We start from the raw sequence: 10,862 nt of genomic DNA, 5'->3' as shown, positions 1-10,862 counted from the left end.
TTGAGTGAAAACCTCCTTCCATCAGCAAGGGCATTGAAGATGAAACGTGGCTGAGTCTATCAGCATGACAATGATCCCAAACATAAATTCATAAAAATTCCTACAATGTGATTTTCTGGAAAAAAAATCTCATTTTGTCTGTCATAGTTGAAGTGTACCTATGATGAAAATTACAGGCCTCTCTCCTCTTTTTGTGGGAGAACTTGCACAATTGGTGGCTGACTAAATATTTTTTTGCCCCACTGTATGTCATGCAATAAAATGCAAATGAATTACTTAAAAATCATACAATGTGATTTTCTGGATTTTCGTTTTAGATTCCGTCTCTCTCAGCTGAAGTACCTATGATAAAAATTAGTGTTTCAAATACTTGTTCTCCCCACTGTACATAATCCTGTGTGTGTGTGTTGCTACCATTGATAATGCTGGTAGCGATAACACCATCCCCTACATTGTGATAATGCTGGTAGCGATAACACCATCCCCTAAATTGTGATAATGCTGGTAGCGATAACACCCTCTCCTACATTGTGATAATGCTGGTACTGATAACACCCCCCCTACAGTGTGATAATGCTGGTAGCGATAACACCCTCTCCTACAGTGTGATAATGCTGGTACTGATAACACCCTCCCCTACATTGTGATAATGCTGGAACTGATAACACCCTCCCCTACATTGTGATAATGCTGGTAGTGATAACACCATCCCCTACATTGTGTTAATGCTGGTACTGATAACACCCTCCCCTACATTGTGATAATACTGGTACTGATAACACCCTCCCCTACATTGTGATAATGCTGGTAGTGATAACACCCTCCCCTACAGTATGATAATGATGGTACTGATAACACCCTCCCCTACATTGTGATAATGCTGGTACTGATAACACCATCCCCTACATTGTGATAATGCTGGTAGTGATAACACCCTCCTCTACATTGTGATAATGCTGGTACTGATAACACCCTCCCCTACATTGTGATAATGCTGATAGTGATAACACCCTCCCCTACAGTGTGATAATGCTGGTAGCGATAACACCCTCCCCTACATTGTGATAATGCCGATAGTGATAACAGCCCCCCCCTACAGTGTGATAATGCTGATAGTGATAACACCCTCCCCTACATTGTGATAATGCTGGTAGTGATAACACCCCCCCCTACAGTGTGATAATGCTGATAGTGATAACACCCTCCCGACAGTGTGATAATGCTGATAGTGATAACACCCTCCCCGACAGTGTGATAATGCTGGTAGTGATAACACCCTCCCCGACAGTGTGATAATGCTGGTAGTGATAACACCCCCCCCTATAGTGTGATAATGCTGATAGCGATAAAACCTTCCCCTACAGTATGATAATGCTGGTAGCGACATCCTCGATGTCATCGGCTAGACAAGCTGTATTGTGTGATTTGGGTTTGTTACGGGGGTTATGTGCAGGGGAGAAGTGATGTTAGACCCTGCTCATCTCAGTGATAATAGACCCTGTTCCTCTCAGTGATGTTAGACCCTGTTTCTCCCAGTGATATTAGACCCTGTTCCTCTCAGTGATATTAGACCCTGTTCCTCTCAGTGATGATAGACCCTGTTCCTCTCAGTGATATTAGACCCTGTTCCTCTCAGTGATATTAGACCCTGTTCCTCTCAGTGATATTAGACCCTGTTCCTCTCAGTGATATTAGACCCTGTTCCTCTCAGTGATATTAGACCCTGTTTCTCCCAGTGATATTAGACCCTGTTCCTCTCAGTGATATTAGACCCTGCTTCCTCTCAGTGATATTAGACCCTGTTTCTCCCAGTGATATTAGACCCTGTTCCTCTCAGTGATATTAGACCCTGTTCCTCTCAGTGATATTAGACCCTGTTCCTCTCAGCGATATTAGACCCTGTTTCTCTCAGTGATATTAGACCCTGTTCCTCTCAGCGATATTAGACCCTGTTCCTCTCAGTGATATTAGACCCTGTTCCTCTCAGTGATATTAGACCCTGTTCCTCTCAGTGATATTAGACCCTGCTCCTCTCAGTGATATTAGACCCTGTTTCTCTCAGTGATATTAGACCCTGTATGGAGTGAATTTCCTTCTACTGAAATGACTCTTTGACATACTGCTCTCCCAAAAGGTCTTCAGAGACCTCTACACAGGACAATCTGTAGACCGTTCCAAAGCTCTGTCTTCAGAGACCTCTACACAGGACAATCTGTAGACCGTTCCAAAGCTCTGTCTTCAGAGACCTCTACACAGGGCAATCTGTGGACCGTTCCAAAGCTCTGTCTTCAGAGACCTCTACAAAGGACAATCTGTAGACCGTTCCAAAGCTCTGTCTTCAGAGACCTCTACACAGGACAATCTGTAGACCGTTCCAAAGCTCTGTCTTCAGGGACCTCTACACAGGACAATCTGTAGACCGTTCCAAAGCTCTGTCTTCAGAGACCTCTACACAGGACAATCTGTAGACCGTTCCAAAGCTCTGTCTTCAGAGACCTCTACACAGGACAATCTGTAGACCGTTCCAAAAGGACGGACGACACCAGATCCGATATGGAATGCGGCCAAAAGAGAAAAGCACCTCATCAAGTCATAGCCTTACTCTTCATCACACAGGCTGGGTGGTCGGGGGTTGTTCACTTTAAAGAAAATAACAAATGTTCACAGTCTGTTTGATCTGTGTCAGGGCTTTCTAAAGGCTTTACTATCTGTCTCTCTGCCAGATGAATCCAGACACGGCTTATAACATCTCTGTTTGAGCCATTTAGGTCTTTGTTGAGTTTCCTCATCCTCGATGTCATTGGCTAGACAAGCTGTATTGTGTGATTGGGTTTGAAACGGGGGTTTGTTACGGGGGTTTGTTACGGGGGTTATGTTCAGGGGAGAAAGCAGAATACATGTATTCCTGGTTCCTCATATTTTATGAGTCTAGTCATACAACTACATATAGAATCTCTATTAATTCACTAGGATCTCTGTGGGTCTAGTCATAGAACTACATATAGAATCTCTATTAATTCACTAGGATCTCTGTGGGTCTAGTCATAGAACTACATATAGAATCTCTAATTCACTAGGATCTCTGTGGGTCTAGTCATAGAACTACATATAGAATCTCTATTAATTCACTAGGATCTCTGGGGGTCTAGTCATAGAACTACATATAGAATCTCTATTCATTCACTAGGATCTCTGTGGGTCTAGTCATAGAACTACATATAGAATCTCTAATTCACTAGGAACTCTGTGGGTCTTGTCATAGAACTACATATAGAATCTCTATTAATTCACTAGGATCTCTGTGGGTCTAGTCATAGAACTACATATATAATCTCTATTAATTCACTAGGATCTCTGTGGGTCTTGTCATAAAGATGTGTCATTTAACTTTTAAAACGTATTAACTTTTCATGGTGGCATAAACACAACCATAAACACAACCATTCATGATGTTTTCATCTGATTGTCAAACAAATCACTTCAAAAGGAATCCTTTAACAGGCTTCCTCGCAGCTGGATCATCCAATCACAACATATCTCCAACCTCCAAACAGTGGTGAATGAAAGAGACACCTGCTACACTAAAACACCAAAAAGCTTCATGAAGTTTAAACAACAGGAATAAAGGTTAACCCTTTAACGACACTACGTTGTCTAGAAGCGAGTCATTAACATGTTGAAACCGGCTCACAGTGACTAAATAGCATAATTGTGTTGTGTTAATGGATGAAACAAAATGGGAGAGAAACACATATTTTTAGAACATATTCAGACCCCTTGATGAACAGAGCCTTTATCTACCTATCTACTTTACATACAGCGCGTTCAGAAAGTATTCAGACCCCTTGACTTTTTCCACATTTTGTTAGGTTACAACCTTATTCTAAAATTGATTAAATAGTTTTTCCCCCCTCACCCCCCTCAAAACCTGTTTTCACACACAATACCCATGAAGACAAAGCAAAAACTGTTTTTTTCGAAATTTTAGCTAATTAAAAAAAAATATATATATAACATTTACATAAATATTCAGACTCTTTACTCAGGACTTTGTTGAAGCACCTTTGGCAGCGATTACAGTCTTGAGTCTTCTTGGGTATGATGCTACAAGCTTGGCACACCTATATTTGGGGAGTTTCTCCCATTCTTCTCTGCAGATCCTCTCAAGCTCTGTCAGGTTGGATGGAGAGCGTTGCTGAACAGCTATTTTCAGGTCTCTCCAGGGATGTTCGATCGGGTTCAAGTCCGGGCTCTGGCTGGGCCACTCAAGGACATTGAGAGACTTGTCCCGAAGCCACTCCTGCATTATCTTGGCTTAGGGTCATTGTCCTGTTGGAAGGAGAACCTTCACCCAGTCTGAGGTCCTGAGTGGGATTTCATCAAGGATCTCTCAGTACTTTGCTCTGTTCATCATTCCCTCCATCCTGACTAGTCTCCCGGTTCACGCCACGGAAGAATATCACGACAATGGGCCTCAGGATCTCCTCACACTATCTCTGTGCATTCAAATTGCCATCGATAAAATTCAATTGTGCTCGTTATTCGTCACTTATACCTACCCATATCATAACCCCACCGCCATCATGGGGCATTGTGTTCACAACGTTGACATCAGCAAACCACTCGCTCACACAACGCCATCTGTCCGGTACAGTTGAAACCGGGATTCATCTGTAAAGAGCTTCTCCAGCGAAGCCAGTGGCCATTGAAGGTGAGCATTTCCTCGCTCGGTTACGACGCCGAACTGCAGTCAGGCAAGACCCTGATGACGACGTGCACGCAGATGTGCGGTTTCTCTCAAATTTTGTGCGGATTTGGTTGTGCAAACCCACAGTTTCATCAGCTGTCCTGGTGGCTGGTCTCAGACAATCCCGCAGGTAAAGAAACCAGATGTGGAGGTCCTGGGCTGGCGTGGTTACACGTGGTCTGTGGTTGTGAGGCCGGTTGGACGTACTGCCAAATTATCTAAAATGAAGTTGGAGGTGGCTTATGGTAGAGAAATTAACATTCAATTTTCTGGCAACAGCTCTGGTGGACATTCCATTACTTGAGATATCTGCAGCATTGGGTTGTGACAAAACTGCACATTTTAGTGTGGCCTTTTATTGTCCCCAGCACAAAGTGCACCTGTGTAATGATCATTCTGTTTAATCAGCTTCTATATATGCCACACCATGGCAAAGGAGAAATGCTCCCTAACAAGGATATAACATTTGAAAGAAATAATATTTTCGTGCATCTCATGAAACATGGGACCAACACTTTACATGTTGAGCTTATATTTTTGTTCAGTATACATTACGACAATATTATTAAATTATGGCAGTATTACTACATTATGACATTATTATTACAGTATCATTAAATTATGACAACATTATTACAGTAAGACAGTATAATTACAGCAAGACAGTATAATTACAGTAAGACAGTATAATTACAGTAAGACAGTATTATTACAGTAAGACAGTATTATTACAGTATCCATAAATTATAACAATATTATTACAGAAAGACAGTATAATTACAGAAAGACAGTATAATTACAGAAAGACAGTATAATTACAGTAACACAGTATAATTACAGTAACACAGTATAATTACAGTAACACAGTATTACATTACGACAATTACATTATTACTACATTATGCCAGTATTATTACATTGACAGTATTAGAGAAGTACTACATTGTTACAGTAGTATAACATTAGCAGTATTACATTATGACAGTATTATTACATTATGACAGTATTATTACATTATGACAATATTATTACATTATGACAGTATTATTACAGTAGTATTACATTATGACAGTATTATTACATTATGACAGTATTATTACATTATTACAGTAGTATTACAGTAGTATTACATTATGACAGTATTATTACATTATGACAGTATTATTACAGTATTATTACAGTATTATTACATTATGACAGTATTATTACATTATGACAGTATTATTACAGTATTATTACAGTATTATTACATTATGACAGTATTATTACATTATGACAGTATTATTACATTATGACAGTATTATGACATTATGACAGTATTATGACATTATGACAGTATTATTACATTATGACAGTATTATTACATTATGACAGTATTATTACATTATTACAGTATTATTACATTATTACATTATTACAGTAGTATTACATTATGACAGTATTATTACATTATGACAGTATTATTACATTATGACATTATTATTACATTATTACAGTATTATGACAGTATTATTACATCATTACAGTATTATTACATTATTACAGTAGTATTACATTATGACAGTATTATTACATTATTACAGTAGTATTACATTATGACAGTATTATTACATTATGACAGTATTATGACAGTATTATGACATTATGACAGTATTATTACATGACAGTATTATTACAGTATTATTACATTATGACAGTATTATTACATTATGACAGTATTATTAACATTATGACAGTATTATTACAGTATTATGACATTATGACAGTATTATTACATGACAGTATTATTACAGTATTATTACATTATGACAGTATTATTACAGTATTATTACATTATGACAGTATTATTACATTATGACAGTATTATTACATTATGACAGTATTATTACATGACAGTATTATTACAGTATTATTACATTATGACAGTATTATTACATTATGACAGTATTATTACATTATGACAGTATTATTACATTATGACAGTATTATTACATTATTACAGTAGTATTACAGTAGTATTACATTATGACAGTATTATTACATTATGACAGTATTATTACATTATGACAGTATTATTACATTATGACAGTATTATTACATTATGACAGTATTATTACATTATTACAGTAGTATTACAGTAGTATTACATTATGACAGTATTATTACATTATGACAGTATTATTACATTATGACAGTATTATTACATTATGACAGTATTATTACATTATGACAATATTATTACATTATGACAGTAGTATTACAGTAGTATTACATTATGACAGTATTATTACATTATTACAGTATTATTACATTATGACAATATTATTACATTATTACAGTATTATTACAGTAGTATTACATTATGACAGTATTATTACATTATGACAGTATTATTACATTATGACAGTATTATTACATTATGACAGTATTATTACATTATTACAGTAGTATTACAGTAGTATTACATTATTACAGTATTATTACATTATGACAGTATTATTACAGTATTATTACAGTAGTATTACATTATTACAGTATTATGACAGTATTATTACAGTAGTATTACATTATGACAGTATTATTACATTATGACAGTATTATGACAGTATTATTACATTATGACAGTATTATTACATTATGACAGTATAATTACATTATGACAGTATTATTACATTATGACAGTATTATTACATTATGACAGTATTATTACATTATGACAGTATTATTACATTATGACAGTATTATTACATTATGACAGTATTATTACATTATGACAGTATTATTACAGTATTATTACATTATTACATTATGACAGCTTTATTACAAATGGGGGTCAGGTAGGAAGGGTACGGGGGAACAGATGGGGGTCAGGTAGGAAGGGTAGGGGGAACAAATGGGGGTCAAGTAGGAAGGGTACAGGGGAACAAATGGGGGTCAAGTAGGAAGGGTACGGGGGAACAAATGGGGGTCAGGTAGGAAGGGTAGGGGGGAACAAATGGGGGTCAGGTAGGAAGGGTAGGGGGGAACAAATGGGGGTCAGGTAGGAAGGGTAGGGGGTGCTCCAAGGCTGTGTCTGTGTGTGTGTACTCCAGCCAAAAAAGAATAGCCACTATCCAGCTCGGCCCTGTCGGGTGGTTATGTCTGTCTGGTGGTTGAGACAGCGGTCGGTCAGTCTGTGTGTGTGTGGTTAGAGTAACCACAGCCAACAGTACAGGCCTCCACTCTAAACAGGCATTCAGCTCAGGGCATCACAGGGTTTTTCTGGACCAATTTATGTTAAGAAGGGCTCTAAACAGCCTGCAGGACCACAAGACCAAACACCAAAGCAGGGAGCAGAGCGAAGGAGACGAGAGGAGAGATTTAAATACTACATGCCACAACAGGGCTGGACTGTATGGCCCCATTCCACAGCCACTGTCCTCTCCACTGCCCTGTCCCCTGCCCTCTCCACTGCCCTGTCCCCTGCCCTGTCCCCTGTCCTCTCCACTGCCCTCTCCCCTGCCTTGTCCACTGTCCTCTCCACTGTCCTCTCCCCTGCCCACTGTCCTCTCCACTGTCCTCTCCACTGCCCTCTCCACTGCCCCGTCCACTGCCCTCTCCACTGCCCCCTCCACTGCCCCGTCCACTGCCCTCTCCACTGCCCCGTCCCCTGCCCTCTCCACTGCACTGTCCACTGTCCTCTCCACTGTCCTCTCCACTGCCCCGTCCACTGTCCTCTCCACTGCCCTCTCCACTGTCCCGTCCCCTGCCCCGTCCACTGCCCTGTCCCCTGCCCTCTCCACTGTCCTCTCCACTGCCCTGTCCACTGCCCCGTCCACTGCCCCGTCCCCACTGTCCTCTCCACTGCCCTCTCCACTGTCCTCTCCACTGTCCTCTCCACTGCCCCGTCCACTGTCCTCTCCACTGCCCCGTCCACTGCCCTCTCCACTGCCCCGTCCACTGTCCTCTCCACTGTCCCGTCCACTGCCCCGTCCCCTGTCCCGTCCACTGCCCCGTCCCCTGCCCCCTCCACTGCCCTCTCCCCTGCCCCGTCCACTGCCCTCTCCACTGCCCCGTCCACTGCCCTCTCCACTGCCCCGTCCACTGTCCCGTCCACTGCCCCGTCCACTGCCCCGTCCACTGCCCCGTCCACTGCCCCGTCCCCTGTCCCGTCCACTGCCCTCTCCACTGCCCCGTCCACTGCCCTCTCCACTGCCCCGTCCACTGCCCTCTCCACTGCCCCGTCCACTGCCCCCTCCACTGCCCCGTCCACTGTCCCGTCCACTGCCCCGTCCACTGCCCCGTCCCCTGTCCCGTCCACTGCCCCGTCCACTGCCCCGTCCCCTGTCCCGTCCACTGCCCCGTCCCCTGTCCCGTCCCCTGTCCCGTCCACTGCCCCGTCCCCTGTCCCGTCCACTGCCCCGTCCACTGCCCCGTCCCCTGTCCCGTCCACTGCCCCGTCCCCTGTCCCGTCCCCTGTCCCGTCCACTGCCCCGTCCCCTGTCCCGTCCCCTGCCCCGTCCCCTGTCCCGTCCCCTGTCCCGTCCCCTGCCCCGCATATAAAATGAGGTTCAATGAGGGTCAATGAGGGTCAATGAGGGTCAATGAGGGTCAATGAGGGGCAGAGTTACTTGGCATTTGCCATAAAGCATTAGGATGCATGAGTCCAGTCTCTGTTAGAGGAGGCTGCATGATAAACAGAGTCCAGTCTCTGTTAGAGGAGGCTGCATGATAAACAGAGTCCAGTCTCTGTTAGACAGAGGAGGCTGTATGATAAACAGAGTCCAGTCTCTGTTAGACAGAGGAGGCAGCATGATAAACAGAGTCCAGTCTCTGTTAGACAGAGGAGGCTGCATGATAAACAGAGCCCAGTCTCTGTTAGACAGAGGAGGCTGCATGATAAACAGAGTCCAGTCTCTGTTAGACAGAGGAGGCTGCATGATAAACAGAGTCCAGTCTCTGTTAGACAGAGGAGGCTGCATGATAAACAGAGCCCAGTCTCTGTTAGACAGAGGAGGCTGCATGATAAACAGAGTCCAGTCTCTGTTAGACAGAGGAGGCAGCATGATAAACAGAGTCCAGTCTCTGTTAGACAGAGGAGGCTGCATGATAAACAGAGTCCAGTCTCTGTTAGACAGAGGAGGCTGCATGATAAACAGAGTCCAGTCTCTGTTAGACAGAGGAGGCTGCATGATAAACAGAGTCCAGTCTCTGTACCCTATGAAGACACAGTAACACACTGTACCCTATGAAGACACAGTAACACGCTGTACCCTATGAAGACACAGTAACACACTGTACCCTATGAAGACACAGTAACACGCTGTACCCTATGAAGACACAGTAACACACTGTACCCTATGAAGACACAGTAACACGCTGTACCCTATGAAGACACAGTAACACGCTGTACCCTATGAAGACACAGTAACACGCTGTACCCTATGAAGACACAGTAACACACTGTACCCTATGAAGACACAGTAACACGCTGTACCCCATGAAGACACAGTAACACGCTGTACCCTATGAAGACACAGTAACACACTGTACCCTATGAAGACACAGTAACACGCTGTACCCTATGAAGACACAGTAACACGCTGTACCCTATGAAGACACAGTAACACACTGTACCCTATGAAGACACAGTAACACGCTGTACCCTATGAAGACACAGTAACACGCTGTACCCTATGAAGACACAGTAACACACTGTACCCTATGAAGACACAGTAACACGCTGTACCCCATGAAGACACAGTAACACACTGTACCCTATGAAGACACAGTAACACGCTGTACCCTATGAAGACACAGTAACACGCTGTACCCTATGAAGACACAGTAACACACTGTACCCTATGAAGACACAGTAACACACTGTACCCTATGAAGACACAGTAACACGCTGTACCCTATGAAGACACAGTAACACACTGTACCCTATGAAGACACAGTAACACGCTGTACCCTATGAAGAAGCCCATTATTGTTGGTCTGTCAATATGCCATCAATAGGAGTAGATACTAATCCACCCCCACTGAAACTACAAAAGCTTTGAGGTGAACCATGGTTAGAACCCAGCACTTCAGAACATCATTAAATAATGTACCATTTCACTGGCAACGGCAA

The sequence above is a fragment of the Oncorhynchus masou genome, chromosome 1, assembly GCF_036934945.1.
Source record: "Oncorhynchus masou masou isolate Uvic2021 chromosome 1, UVic_Omas_1.1, whole genome shotgun sequence".
NCBI lineage: Eukaryota > Metazoa > Chordata > Actinopteri > Salmoniformes > Salmonidae > Oncorhynchus > Oncorhynchus masou.
Note: the sequence above shows the minus strand (reverse complement) of the source record.